Raw genomic sequence first — 14,462 nt, forward strand, 5'->3', positions numbered from 1 at the left:
ATTTTCTTTCACATTAGTCCATGTTGATAAGGCAGGAACTTTCTAGAATTATGACCTAGTAAGAGGCAAGATGGTGCTTCTTGATTTGTCCTCCCTTGTTGCCCCCCCAGAGCAGAAGATGGAGGGACAGCCACAGCATCAGAGGGTGACACTGACACGAATCTGCTAACCTAGCAAGAGAAGAAAGTGCACAGGAAATGACCTCAGAGGTCTCAGACGCGACCTTGGTGTGGAGGTAAGAGCAGTCTCTGCAACCGCAGAGTTCAAGCCTGCTCCGCCTGCAGTGTGCCCACGTATCTGCAAAGCCTCGACCACGCTAACTGCCCTGTGGAAAAACGAGAGCACACAGTACTCCAGAGCTCGCCCCTGAGCCCGGCCAAAGAGCAGAGCCTGGGAAGTGTGGAGTTTCCAGAATCCGGCTTCAGTATCCTCGCCTTTGGAATTTGCTCCTGTGACCACTGCAAAAACTACTGAGGATAGAGGAGGAATGACCCTGGAGGGAAGGGAATGTACCGAGTCCCACGTCCCCAGAGGGTCCCCAGCGGAAGCCTGGGTGAGGAATGCAAACAGCTTCAGGAATGGGGAGGTTCAAAAAGGGTGCCGCCCCCCTGACCCTGAAGCCGCCCAAACTCCACTAGATCCCAGGATTTGGGGGAGGAGGAAGACAGAGTCAAGAAGCAAATTCTAAAGGAAAAGCGTTTTGGAAGTAAGACAAAAGGAGGCAGAACCAATGGGCTACTTTAAACCTTCAGGACCTCTCTTCTCTCGACGGTGGGAGACGACGCAGTAGGCAAGAAAGGAAGACACACCAGGTCACCTTCCGGGAAGGTCATGGAGCAGGCAGGCAGCCACACCTGGGATATAAATAGCCCAGAGAAACTGAGCTCCACAGTGCTCAGGACCTGAAAGCCCCCAACTCCAGAGACACCAAGAAACAGGCCGCCTGTGGGGGCTTCCCCCTCTGCAGCTTCTTAGGGCCTGCAAATGAGAAGGAAGCGTCATTCTGTTTCCTCTCTTGCCCTTCTGCAAAGTGTATACTAGGGCCTAGGTGTGTCTGTTTAAACCTTGTCTTTAGATTTAGGGAAGGAAGAAGGGCTGGGTGTGGCAAGGCAGATAAGCACGTGACAATGATCAATATGTGTCTTCTTAAACTTTTGCAAAGAAAAAGAATGACCACAAAAAAAAAAAAAAAAAAAAGAATAGGGCTGACTTCAGTTACCCATCCACAAGTCAAAGGAAGTTTTAGAAGGGTTTAGAGTCAGGAGAATCTGGGTCCAAACATGGACAAACCACTAAACTCTTCTAGACCGGTTTCCTCATTTGAAATAGAGACAATTGTCCTGAGAATTAAATAGTGCATTGCAAATTCTTAACCAGTAAATAACCAGGCAAGTGCTGTTGTTTAATCCTGTGTGTTAAGTGGGAACGCATGTTTCGAACTCGAGCTGTTCTGGGAGGCAAAATTGGAGCAAAGGTCTTCCAAACAAGGGACAGTGTCCTTCTTCTTTAGTTGTCCCATCTTCCCAGTCCATCCAGTTCTCTCTGGGTAATGGTCTTGTGCTGGGCGGGGCTGGGGTTTCTCTCCCCCCACAGGCTGTCACCCTGTAATGTTTGTTCTGCTTCCTTCCTTTCCAAAGTCTAGCAGATTAGATTGCTGAGTGCCGTCCAGCTTACCAAGACAGACAAGAAAGTGAAAGTAGGATGGAGAGAGCTCACCAAGAGCAGCACAGCAGCCAGCCCCAAGTCCTAGCAACCAAGCCCTTAGAGAGGGCAGAATAAAGAAAGCCTTGTTGCTTTCTGAGACCCCAAAGCTGTGGTCTATGTCAAGTTAAATCTGAGCCATTCAAGCCTACAGCAGGGGCATTGCCCAGCTGTGCTCCTGCATGATAACACGACAGGAAATCAAAGAGGTATCGCTCCTGCTGTTTTGTCTGTCTAGTGTCCCAGCACTTTCAGCACACACCTGGAAGGAAGGCAGTGATGCTCTCCCGGGGCTTGACTGAGCAGCTAACACTGGTCTTCCTCGCCCACCCTCTCCGGGGCTGGGAAGGGAGGTCACAAGGCATGCTCTCTGTCATTGAGGTCCATCCTACCGCTCCTTTCCCACTATTGCAGGTTCACTTCTTCAGTAGCCCCGTGTGTGTTCCGGATTGATTCTGTGCCCCCCCCCCAGGAAAATACCAAGCTGAAGAGAACGCGTTCAGCTCACCATGATGACGTGAGGAAGATTGCAGGCCCTACTTCCTTACGCAGAAGAGAGAAGCAGCAAGCGCCAATGTAAGGGAAGAGAAGGGTTTGCAGTCACCCTTCACCAAACAGCAGGCCGTTTGGGCAAACTCGCGAGCTAAGAGATGGGTAAGGATCCACCGTCAGGCAGCTAAAACTCCACTAGGAATACCACACTCTCTAAAAGAAGTTTGCAAATACAGCCAAAGGACTCCCGGTCGAAAGACATCAGCTAGAGGAAAGCCCCATGACTCGGTTTGACGTCCTACCGTTCCTCCGTTTGCTCTCGGCTATAGCTTTCATTCATTTGCTCAACAAACGTTACTCTCGCTAGAACCCTGACTCAGGCAGCACCTAAGGGAAGCTAAGATCTGCCATGACGATTGCGCCGCACACAAACCGTCCTCTGGCCTCTCCAAACACCAGGGCTCTCCAGCTTGGTAGTTTAGGGGCTCTGCACAGCCAGGGATCTCCACTAGTCTCCAGCCCACTCCCTACAAAACGGGGTTGAGCTTCTCGCTCACCGTACCTCACTTCAGTCTTAGTACCCAAACAAGTCAGTGGATGCGACTGGGATGAAGATCAAACTTCTGCCCCTTCCAGCGTCTCTTGCTTAGCTGCTGCTGCAAACTCTGTCCTTCCCCTCGGAAGGAGGTAGACAACAAAGAACAGGGGAGGGGGCACGACTTGGAACTTCAGTCCCAACTGCAAAGCAAAGTGCCCCCCAGGAGCCACTGCTGGTTCAGAGGATCCCCCCCCCCCGGCCTCCTCTAGTTTATACTCCCCTGAAAAACTCTTGAGTCCTAACCAGGACAGGAGTTACAATGGGAAGATGCTCAAGAAGGAAGGAAGCTTTTAAGGTGAAAGACTCGGGGCACGACTGCCTGGGGCAGAAGCGAACAAGGTGCCCTGGGAATGCCCTGATACCTTTTTTCTTCCTACAAGACCTAGCCTCGTCCCTCCTCTCTTTTTCTTTTTCCTTTTAAATTTTAACAACATAGTCTCTGAGACTGAGCAGAACAGGCAGGCGAGGACGCTAAGAAGACAGAAAAAAGCAAGCTTCCCCTCGAAAGGGTTACCTAACCTGGCACCGACCTGCGTTTTCCACCAAGTCACCTCCATTGCCAGGAATGCCAGAAGCCCGTGGCAGGACCAAACGAAAGGAGGAGTTACCCAGGGGGGAACATTCTAGGCCCGCCAAATTAAAAATGAGGGAGAAGGAGAAGGGAGAGACTCTAGCACCCAACTCGTGCCAGAGAGACTTGCCTGGGATGTTCTCTGTGCTCCTCCCCTACCCGCTGCCTGGGCAGTTCTTGCGGGGCTACTACCCCGGCGCTAGAACCAGGGAGAAGTTTCGCCGTTGCAAACGTGAGAAAATGCAGCTCCGCAGGACACCGCCCCCACACGCCCCACCCCACAGCCCGACCCCTGGCGGTGGCGACCTTGGTCACCCTGGAGGAGCGGTGCTCGGAGGAGGGGCTGCCCTCGGGGTTTTCCTGGGAGCTAGAGAGGTCGCCAGCTTCGGGCCACCTCCGGTCGCCGTGCACCACCCGGACTGGCGCCACCAAGCCCGCGCGCCCCACTCCTCTCGGCCAGTGCCCCGGCCCTTGCGCCTCTCCACCCGACTCACCGCCCTGTGCGCAGCAAGGGTCGCATCAGGTCCCAGGGCTCTGCGCCTCGGGGCTGCGGCTCCCGCCCGTCCCGCCGTTCTCTTCTCCCCCACCCTCTGCTGTCCTCCACGCCGTCTCGAATCTTTTTTCCGGGTTAATTACGTTTCGCATTAAAGCAAAACCCAGCCCCGGATGTGAGTACAATGCTCCGCGGGCCTCTGGGGGAGGAGAGGGGTGCGGGGACCGCTCGCGGGGACGGCAGAGAGGGTGACAAGGGGGGGTATGTGGCCCTGTCGCAGCAGGTGTCCGCGCTGGGGGTGCAGGACAGGCACTTCCCGAGCCTACTCCGCAGGGCGCAACCCGCCCAGCCGGTGGTGGCCCCAGAGTGCGAGGGGGCGTTGGGTTAAGGGGTGGAGAGAAGAGCGCAAAGCCCTGAGATCTTCAGTGGCCCGGGAATCCCAGCGGGCTGCGGGCGCTCTGACCCGGCTTGCCCGGCACTTCTCGGAGTATGGAGCTCAGTGGGAAACAGAAGCCTGGATTCGATAGGTTCGGCCTAGGGTGACAGGACAGAACTCCTGCTCCCTCACCCTGCAGCCACACAGCAACCCATAGGTATCAGTCCCATGCCAGATGAGGAAACCGAGACTCCGAGATGTTAGGTAACATGCTCTGGGTCCCCAGTCAGTAGAGGGCAGGTCTGTCCGGTCTGATACAGGCCTTTCTCGTGGGGACATAGACATTTAAATATAAGTAAAGCCAGGCGGACAACATCCGAAACCTAAATATAGTGGATTCGCCCAGGGACTGGGCACGGAGGGATGCGGCTCCTGGGGGATGCTGATGTCAGCCCCAAGGGTCTAAAGAGTCCTGGGAGGGAGCAGAGTGAAATTCGCTCCGGGAGGGTATGCAGGACCAGGCCTGGATTCGCGGGTCGGGAGGAAAGGCCAGCCCACAGCAGAGCTGCGTAGAGCAAGGCAGCCGGGACCAAAACCTGGGGGGCGAGGGCCACGGCCAGGTGAGCCGGCAGGAAGGCGGGACAGCCCGCAGCACACGCCCCGAAAGCTCCAGTGATGAAACCGCAGGCGCTTCCTCTTCTATTTTGATTGCCAAAGCGAAAATAAGCCGCCCATTTCGCTCAGGTGTGAAAAAAGACGTTTGCTTTAGAACATTCTGCTCTGAATGAGGAAGGAAAAGACACAAGGTTGAGGGGGGAGCCATTTCCCTTGAAATAAACATCAACGTCAATTTTGCGCATTCGTAGAGGTCTGGTGCCCTGCACATGGGCTTCAGGCAGCCTTACCCTCAAGCTGGGAAATCCCAGCCGGCTCCCATCTCCTAGGCAGCTTGTGATCTGTGACTTGCTCGGTGCCTCGGTTTCTATGTCTGGGTTAGTGAGTCAATTTTTGCAAAATGTTTCTTTCCAACACAAAGGTGCGTTGTGGTGTGTGTGTATGTGTTTTGTTTTGTTTTTTATAACGAGATGGTCATTTTTACCGTAAAAGGAGCATAATTCTTTGGGGGTTAGGGGTGAATTCGTACTAGAAGTCATCAGCTTGAGTCGGATTTGCTGAATGAGTGCTGCTGCCTGAAAAATCCCACAGGAACGATGGCTTAGCAGCGGCGCAGCACAAGGGTCAGATTTCATGGTATGGTTCCTATTAAAACCCATTAAACTGCTCCTGTGGGGCCCGCCTTACCCGTCACAGACCCACAGATATCTTCTGAGCACCACTGTATTGACTGCCTGGGAGGGAGAAAGCCGAAGGCCTCAGTTTCCTCCACAGACAAAGTGGGAGCCTGTACCCTTTGAAATGGCGAGAGGAATCTACCTTCAATATTTCGGAAAGCCAGAAGAGCATCTCTGACAGGCAGGGATTCTCATTGGCTGAGCTTTGAGTGAGCCCAAGAAGCAGCTTAGGTCAGCTTTACTCTCTGAGGGAGGGCAAGACTGGGAACTGAAGCAGGGTTAGTTCACTAGCAGCCCCATTAGTGCCGCCTCTGTCCCTGGCAGGGGTTAGATACTTTCTGCGCTGAATCCAGTTCCATCATCCTGGGTTTCCCAGGCGTCTCAGATGGTCCCTTCTGCCTGCTCTAACAAGTACCACCGAACAAAACTAAACCCGCTAGAGTCCGTCTCTGTCTCTCATAAAATACATAAAATACCGGGAATTACACCGTTGTAATCAATTTGAAGTGCACACGTGGTGACATTCAGTGGCATATTGCACACTTGTCACCACGGTACAGTTCCAGACCCTTTTCATCATCTCTAAAGGTGACCTCGGCGCATCCTCTCCTCCCTTCTCCCAGCCTTGAGTAGTTACTAGTTTGCTTTCCATCGAGTCTTTTTTATCAAGTCTACATCTATGGGACATTTCGCACGAGGGAAGTCACATGGCAAAGGCTTTTGTGTGCAGCTTCTCACATGCTTGGCCTTCCTTGATAAGCTCATTTTGAAATCTTTCATAGTCTGACCTGATGCATTAACTTTGGCTCTCTGCAATAACCCACCAACGTGAGTCTTACCTATAGGGAAGGGGACATCAAAGACGATCTTTTACGTAAACTATTTTGGTACCCTCACTGGATCAGAACAACATAAAGTTCCAAAATGTGTTTAAGGTTTTGCAGCTAGTTAGCAGTTTCAGGGCTTAACTTCTGCTAGATCTTCCAACAGAGAAACTTGCCCTGAAAATGGGGATGTCTAGTCAGGACCTAAGAGTCAAAGCAGCCCCATGTCTAACACAGCTATTTCATCATGTGCTTTGTATTTTCAAAGCTGGTGAACTGGGGAAGCTAATGACATCAAGTGGCGAGCCAGCCTTACCTCCAGGGAGCTGTATTAGTCTCTGCTTTCAGAGGTCCCTATTATTAAGGTTCTGAGCTGCAGCTGGGGCCACTTGATGAGACCAAAGTCAATTCACTTGGTCTTCTTCAAAACTGTTTTGTCCAGAGATAAACTGCTCCCAGACCACATAGTGTACCTCCAAGATTCAGAGACCATTTTTCTAGGTAACTATTATTTTACTAGTAAAGTGCCATAAAGTAATTTCACCATACAATTCTAAGATTACTTAAACTATTATTATTCTGCTCAGGTTACGAGCCAGTTATTTTGCTTCCTATATTCATTCTATTTTCTCCTTTTTAGGGATACGCTGTTAAATGCTTGACACATATTCCCCAATTCAGGTCTTACAATGACGCTGAGTGCCAGGAACCATTATTTTCCTATTTAGGGTTGGAAAACTGGCTACAACAATACAAAGATGAAGCCTGGGTATGGAGCCCAGCAGCCTGATGCCAATGTCTGCCCTCTTTCCCCTGAGCTACACTGATTTGTGATGGGCCTTATAAAGGCCTCAGGACAGAACCCAAGACTCCTCCCCTCAGTTCTAGTCATCATATTTCCATCTCATCTATAATAATATATTGAAGGGCATGTCCTAAAGGAAGTGATGGCATCATAAAGACAAAGATTTCCACATGCAGATGTGTCTATGGGCATATTCCCACTGCGGCATTGCTCACCATGGGAAGAACTGGAAATCATTTAAGGGCTAGGACACATCAACACTGGTGCCTGTGTACATTTGTTTTGTTTTGTTTTATTTTGTTTTTCGAGACAGGATTTCTCTGTAGTTTTGGAGCCTGTCCTGGAACTAGCTCTTGTAGACCAGGCTGGCCTCAAACTCACAGAGATCCACCTGCCTCTGCCTCCTGAGTACTGGGATTAAAGCCGTGCACCACCACCACCAAGCTAATTATTTCTATTCTATGTGTATAAGTACATTCCTATACTGTGCCCTGACCAAGAAAGAATACAGTTCGGTTGGTGTTGTGGGATTCCCCTCTGTATGTTGTGAATGTGCTTTGTTACCATTGGTTAATAAAGAAGCTGCTTTGGGCCTATTGCTGTGCAGAATACAGCAAGGTGAGAATTCCAAGCAGAGATAGAGGGAAAAAGAAGGTGGAGTCAGAGAGATGCCATGTAGCTGCCGAAGGAGACACTGGAAGCTTACCAATAAACCACGAGTCTTGTGGTAAAATATATAATAATGGGTATGGGTTCATTTAAGATATAAGAGCTAGCTAACAATATGCTAAAGTGATTGGCCAAACAGTATTTTAATTAATGCAGCTTCTGTGTTATTATTTTGGGTCTGGGCAGCCAGGAATGAATGAGCAGCCTATGCCTACAGGTTGAGAGCATGATTCAGTGGTACAGCACCCGCTAAGAAAGCATCAGGAAGCCCCGGGGTTCAGCTCAGAGAAGCAAAGGAAGAGCTAGAGGGAGAGAAAGGAGAGAGGGAAGGGAAAACAACAAATCCTATTTTAAAACATTACAAAGCTGTATATGCAATACAAAATATAAATGTGAATGATTTATTCCGAATTTTTAAAATAATTTATTTTTATTTTATGTGCATTGGTATTTTACCTGTGTGAGGGTGTCAGATCTTAAAGTTACAGACAGTTGCTCACTGCCATGTGGTTGCTGGGAATTGAACCTGGGTCCTCTGGAAGAGTAGTTAGTGCTCTTAACCACTGAACCATCTCTCCAGCTCTTATTCTGAATTCTTAATCACAGTTCTCTTTGAGCAAAGCAGAGGGGCTATAACTGTGGATTTCACTTCTTAGATATATATTCTGCAGTGTTTTTAGGGTTGTGCTCATTCACCTGTGTGTTGGCACACATGCATGTGTGTTTGTGTGTATGTGTGCATGTGTGTGTGCGTGCATACGTGTGCTTGTGTGTGGAAACCAGAGATTGCACATCTCCTGATCATTCTCTATTTTTCATTTACTCAGGCACCACCGTGTCTCACGGAATCCTGAATGTGCTGATTCAGCTAGTCTAAATAAGAAGTTTGCCCAGGAATCCCTCATCTCTGCTCCCAAGTGGTGGTTCATTATTAGGCCACGGTGTCTACCCAGCTCTTCTGTGGGTCCTGGAGATCCAAACTCCAGTCCTCATGCTTTGGCAGCAAATGCTTGCCTTCACTAAGCCCACTCTCTAATGCATGCTTATTTTATTTTATTTTTTTGCAGAAATGCATGTGTGTATCTAGTTATTAAAAAAACAATAGTTAAGTTTTAATAAAAGTTGGGACTGGAGACGTGGCTCTGTGGTTAAGAGCACTGGCTATTTCCTGGGTTCAATTCTCAGCACTCACATGGCGGCTCACACATAACTGTTACCTCCAGTTCCAGGGGATCTGGCACCCTCACATAGACATCCAGGCAGGCAAAAGACTAATATGCATACATCTTACAAATAAATAAGTTTTAAAAGAGTTTAAAAGTTCTATGAGATGGAAAATCACATTGCAGTCCTCAGAGGCACCCCCTTGAGAAGGGAGGGACCAATAGGATGGGGAAGGAGTTAGGGTAACAGACAGAGGCACACAGAGTAATGGGCCGAGGCATGCAGGGTGGGGGAGGGACTTGAGGGGATGAAGAGCCAGGTATGGATGGGGATACTAAGGAAACAGGACTCTGAGAAGTCCTTGAAGGATGGCACGTACAAAGGTGATGAAAAGCTATCGAGAGAGAGAAGAGAATTTGGGATCGAAAATGATCAAACACAGGCTGAGAAGATAGCTCAGTTAGTGATGTGCTTGCAAGTATAAGCACCCAAGTTAGTAAAACTGAACAGAACAGTATGTGCCTATGATCCCAGCCCTGGGGATTTGGAGACAGGAGGAGCCCTGAGGCTCTCTGGCCCACAGTCTACCTAAATCAGGAAACCCCATGTTCTATAAGAAACCCTTTAAGGGCAGTGGGGGAGGTGAAAACTGATTGACGAAGACACTTGACATCAGCCTGTGGCCGCCACGTGCTCATATATTCATGAACACACATGCACATATTAGTTTAATGCCCATACACAGAGAGAATGAGCAAAGACGAAAATATTGGTGCCCAGACTCCAGTGGGGAGTGCACTGAACGGTTCGAAGGAAACACAGGAATTACCTTTTTGGAGGCTGTGAGAAAATGCCTACCAAAAGCACATGAAGGAAGCAAAGGAGAGAGGTTGGGAGGGAAGTCCCAAAGCCGGAACTAGAAGCCTGTCACGCTGCACCCACAGTCAAAGCGGAGGGGTGAATGTTTGCGCTCAGCTCACAGGCTCCTTTCTAGTCAGCCGGGGACCACACCCATGGAATGGTGCACAGCCCATGGAATGGTGCCACTCAACCGGCCCAATCTAGACAGTCCTTCACCCACATGCCCAGATCTTTGTTTCCATGGTGACTCAAAAATCCCATCTTGTTGACAATGGTTGGTCATCACTAAGGTGCAAGGAGGAGTTTGGTGGGAACAGCCAGGAGACACAGCACTACAGAGCCACACAGTGCTGAGCCAAGGCATAAACAAAAGCAACACACCTTCAAATAATATTCCCCAACAGGACACAATCAGAAAGAAACAAGAAACAATCCTATAGCTGGTGATCATTTAATAACCAGTGTCAACCTGCAAGGGTTTGACTCCCTGTCTGTGTTGTCGGAATTCCTACCGCCAGTAGCCTTTAAGTTACCCGCCCACTTGGCCGTGGCCTCTTATACTATAAATGCTGATGTAAAGCATACGACCGGCCTATCTTCTGGCTGCTGGATTGGGTTGCTGTTTCCCTGTTGGAGCAGAGAACTATAATCTGTGAGTCTAACCCTAAATAAATAACCCTCTACTATACTCAATTCTGAGGTACTGTGGGATTTCTTTTACGTGTCTGTCTTCATCTGGTGCCCAACCTGGGGCCCAAACCCACGACCCTGAGATTGAGTCTCGTGTTCTACCATCTCAGAACCAAGCTAAGAAGGGGAAGGGGGGCCCAGAACCAGGCCAAGAAGGGAGAAGGGGCCCAGAACCAGGCCAAGAAGATAGGCAGAGCCCAGAACCAGGTCAAGAAGAGGAGAGAAGGGGCCCAAAATTAGGGCAAAAAGGGGGATGGAAATCCCAACCAAGGCAAGAAGGGGGAAGGGGCTCCCAACCAGAGCAGAAAGACTGATATACAGTTGCTAATCAGGGCACAAAGACAGAAGGTGTCTCAGATCAAGGAAAAAAGGCAGAGGGGTCCTCCAATCAGGACAAAAAGGTAGACACAGCTGCCAATCAGGGTAAAAAGTCAGAGTTGGCTCCTGCCTAAAGTAAAATTGAAGGAATGGTCCAGAGTCAGGAGGCACCAAAGCAAGAGACACCTACAAAGAAGTCTGGTTCAAAGAGAAAAGGCGAGCCTGGAACCCCAGACTGCAACAGCCCTCTCTTCCTGCCCTACAAGACAATCATCTCCATAGTTGGAAGTATGGTGTTCAATGAGCGTGAGGCCCGGCTTGTTGAGATCCTCTCTGAGAAGACTGGGGTTAGGACACCTGGCATAAGGCCACTCAAAAGGGTGACCCTGTAGCAATTCTGAAACGCCAGCTAGAAGACAAAGAAAAGCTGCTAGCCACAGAGCAAGAGGATGCAGCTGTCGCCAAGAGCAAACTAAGGGAACTCAACAAGGAGGTGGCTTCAGAGACGGCCATAGCTGCAGCTGGGGAGGCCAAGGTGAAGAAGCGGCTGGTAGCTCGGAAGCAGGAATCGCAGCGGTGCAGGCACGGATGCAGGCCAGCTACCAGGACCATGTGAAGGAGGTGCAGCAGCTGTAGAGCCAGACCCGGACTCTTCAGGAGCAGCTGGAAAACGTCCCCGACATGTCTGTCATTAACTAAAGGAACAGCCAAGAAGCCCATTACTTTCCTTCCCCGGGTCTCTACAGAGGAGCTGGCGCCATCTCCTACCACAGAGAGGCTCGTGCTGTAGTGGGTGGGGCCTGTGTGCGCAGCAAAGTACTTACCCAGCATGCTCCAGTCCCCGAGTTCCATCCTCCCAGGCCCACAAAACTAAATGAAAATAAGTGTTGTGACTTTGCATTAAAATCTTTTCATTTCATTCTGAATTTTTTTTTCTACAAAGAGCCAGCTGTTTGCAAACACTTAGGAGTTAATAGACTGTTAGTCTCATTTGACAGATGGAAGAATATGGGTTGTTGTTTTTACATTCTTCAAAAGAAATTTTATTCTTCTGGGCATATGTTTCGCTTCTCATTTTACACTTGTCCACACATTAGGTGTCCGTTTTCCTGAAGATGAACTTGTATGTAGGCTCAATTCTTGTGTATATATTTGCTCTTTAAATTGTTTTTCGTGTTCTATGCTTTGATCATATGCTTTCCCCTCCCCCAACTCTTCCAAAGTTCCACATCCCTACCACCCAGCTTCAAGTTCTTTCTCCCTCTCTCAAGTGAAAGGCAAAAACTGAAATTAAAAACAAAAACAATAACAAAAAAAGCAAGTGCTGAATAATAAAACCATGGAGTGTGTTTTGTGTTGCCCAAGTCCTCCTGCCCTAGAGCGGTGGATGCACCCAATGTCACATTTATTTATTTATTTATTTATTTATTTATTTATTTATTTATTATTTATTGAAGAAAACTGAGATTTCCCTTTCCAACAGGTATTGACTGTCAATCCCTTTTCAGGAAGGGGTCAGACTTTGTGTCCGCTTCCCCTTCTCCACGCTGAGATTTTGTCTGCTAGGAATGTGGTTTGGATCTCAGCCTCACCCAACCAGTCACGATCTGAGCCCTCAGTTCTGAATCACAGGTCAGCAGCCCCAGCTCAAAGTCCAGGACTATCTCTTAGCTCAGATCCCCAAGGACTTGAGAGTACGGAAAGAAAAAAAAAAAGAAATGGGAAATGGAAGAAACATCGGAAATTTCTGTTTATAACACAAGGGAAGCCACAGTAAGGAACAGGGATAAAGTCAGATGCAGGAAGATAAAACTTTTGTGAACTCCTGGAAGTTTATGCATAATATCAAATGTAAAATGTAAACAGGAGATGTGTCTATATACACACCCACATACATGCATAGATACACACACATACATCAAAATCATTTCCTAGTAACAAAGTCTGGAAGGCACGGTTATACTGGTAAACCTGACTCAAGTCAGAATCTAAAACGGAGTGTTCAGTCTGTTCCCAGAAATAAACCAGTCATTCCTATTGATTCCTGCCTGTGGCATGGCCTTGCAGACAGCTTGGTGCCTGCCGCGTGCTGCAAGGATCCCACGTGACCCAGATGGTGCTTCAGGAAGGAGCCAGGCCTCTTCTTTCAGATCCACGGCCATGGTTTAGCACTGGATTTGACTTTACTCTTCAGACTCGGTTGTATTTCACACCCTCAGTTGTAGTGTTATTTTATTTGTATTTTGATAAATGAAGCTTGCCTAAGGACAGAGTTCAAAGCTAAGCCCCTAGAGGCCTGGGAGTGGCGGCACACTCTCCCAGACAGAGGCTGACGGATCTCTGTAAATTCAAGGCTAGCCTGGGCTACACAATCAATCCAGAAACAGATTCAGGTGGTAGTGGCTGACACCTTTAACTTCAGTGTTTGGGAGTCACACACCTTTAATCCCAGCACTTGGGAGGTGGAGACAGGAGCGATATGGCTGGGCAAAGAGAGGAATATAAAGAGGAAGAGACAGGAACTCACTGGAGTGTGGAGTCTGAGGCTTCATGGAGACAGGAGATTACCCATTCAGTCTGAGCACTGGTAGAGGTAAAAGGTCTCTCTGATGGTTTTCTGTTCTGCTTCTCGGATCTTCAGCTTTAACCCCTTTATCTGTGGCTTGTTCTACGTGCAGTACTGAGATCACAAGGGGAAGGGCGGTTCTAAGTAAATCCATGTGGATAACGCAGTCCACACCATTAGTAAGAATGAACTTGGGCGGACTTACCCCAGGAGATGCCAAGTCATCAGCAAGGCAGGTGGCTGACACCAATGATTGTCAGCACAACACAGTAAGAAAATCAAAAGGGGTATTTACAGATGGGGATATTTATCCTTACATCGTTTAATGAAGAAAACAGCTTTTCTACACCCCAAACAAAATTCATGTTATGAGGTGTTAAGAGGTGGTACCAAATGGATCTTTAAGACCTGACTGGGGGCGGGGGCAGCAAGGTGGTTCAGCCAGTAAAGACACTGACCACTGAGCATCACAACCCAGGGTTGAGACCCAGAACCCATGATGGAAAGAGAGAACCAATTCCCACGAGATGTCCTCAGACTTCCACATCCACACCATGGTATGTGTCCGCTCCCCAGGTAATAAGTAAAGAGCTGACAGGGAAGCTGGGCAGTGGTAGCACACGCCTTTAATCCCAGCATTTGGGAAGCAGAGGCAGGCGGATCTCTATGAGTTCGAGGACAGCCTGGTCTACAAGAGCTAGTTCCAGGACAGCTAGAGAGGTTAACAGAGAAACCCTGTCTCGAAAAACCAAAGAGATGACAGGGCTGAGCAATCTGACCTCAGGCCTGGAATGACTCCATCCTAGGAGCAGTGGGCATGGGTTGTTTTGGGAGTCTGGAAGCTTCTTACATTTTATATCAAGTCCTCTTGACCCTGCAAGCCCGGCACTGAGTTGAACACAAAGGCCTTCACCAGATAAAAGAACCAGCAGCAGAATCAACCTTTACACATGGATTACTCAGCCTTGAGTATCCATGGATAGCAACAGGAAACAGATTAAAGCAACATAACAGAGATTAAAAGTGCAAAGGCCTCCAGGCA

At 48.9% G+C, this 14,462-nt stretch overlaps 1 protein-coding gene across 1 annotated transcript in view; it reads right to left on the minus strand.

The window, feature by feature from the left end:
* Plekha2 (pleckstrin homology domain containing A2) overlaps positions 1-3,939 on the minus strand; it is a 59,125-nt gene extending 55,186 nt beyond the window's left edge. The window contains exon 1 of the mRNA XM_013351984.2: positions 3,857-3,939. The gene's annotated coding sequence lies outside the window, so the exon portion shown is untranslated. The remainder of the gene's footprint in view (positions 1-3,856) is intronic.
* Positions 3,940-14,462: the final 10,523 nt, after the last annotated feature.

Source organism: Microtus ochrogaster, linkage group LG7_11 (assembly GCF_000317375.1).
Source record: "Microtus ochrogaster isolate Prairie Vole_2 linkage group LG7_11, MicOch1.0, whole genome shotgun sequence".
NCBI classification, from domain to species: Eukaryota; Metazoa; Chordata; class Mammalia; order Rodentia; family Cricetidae; genus Microtus; species Microtus ochrogaster.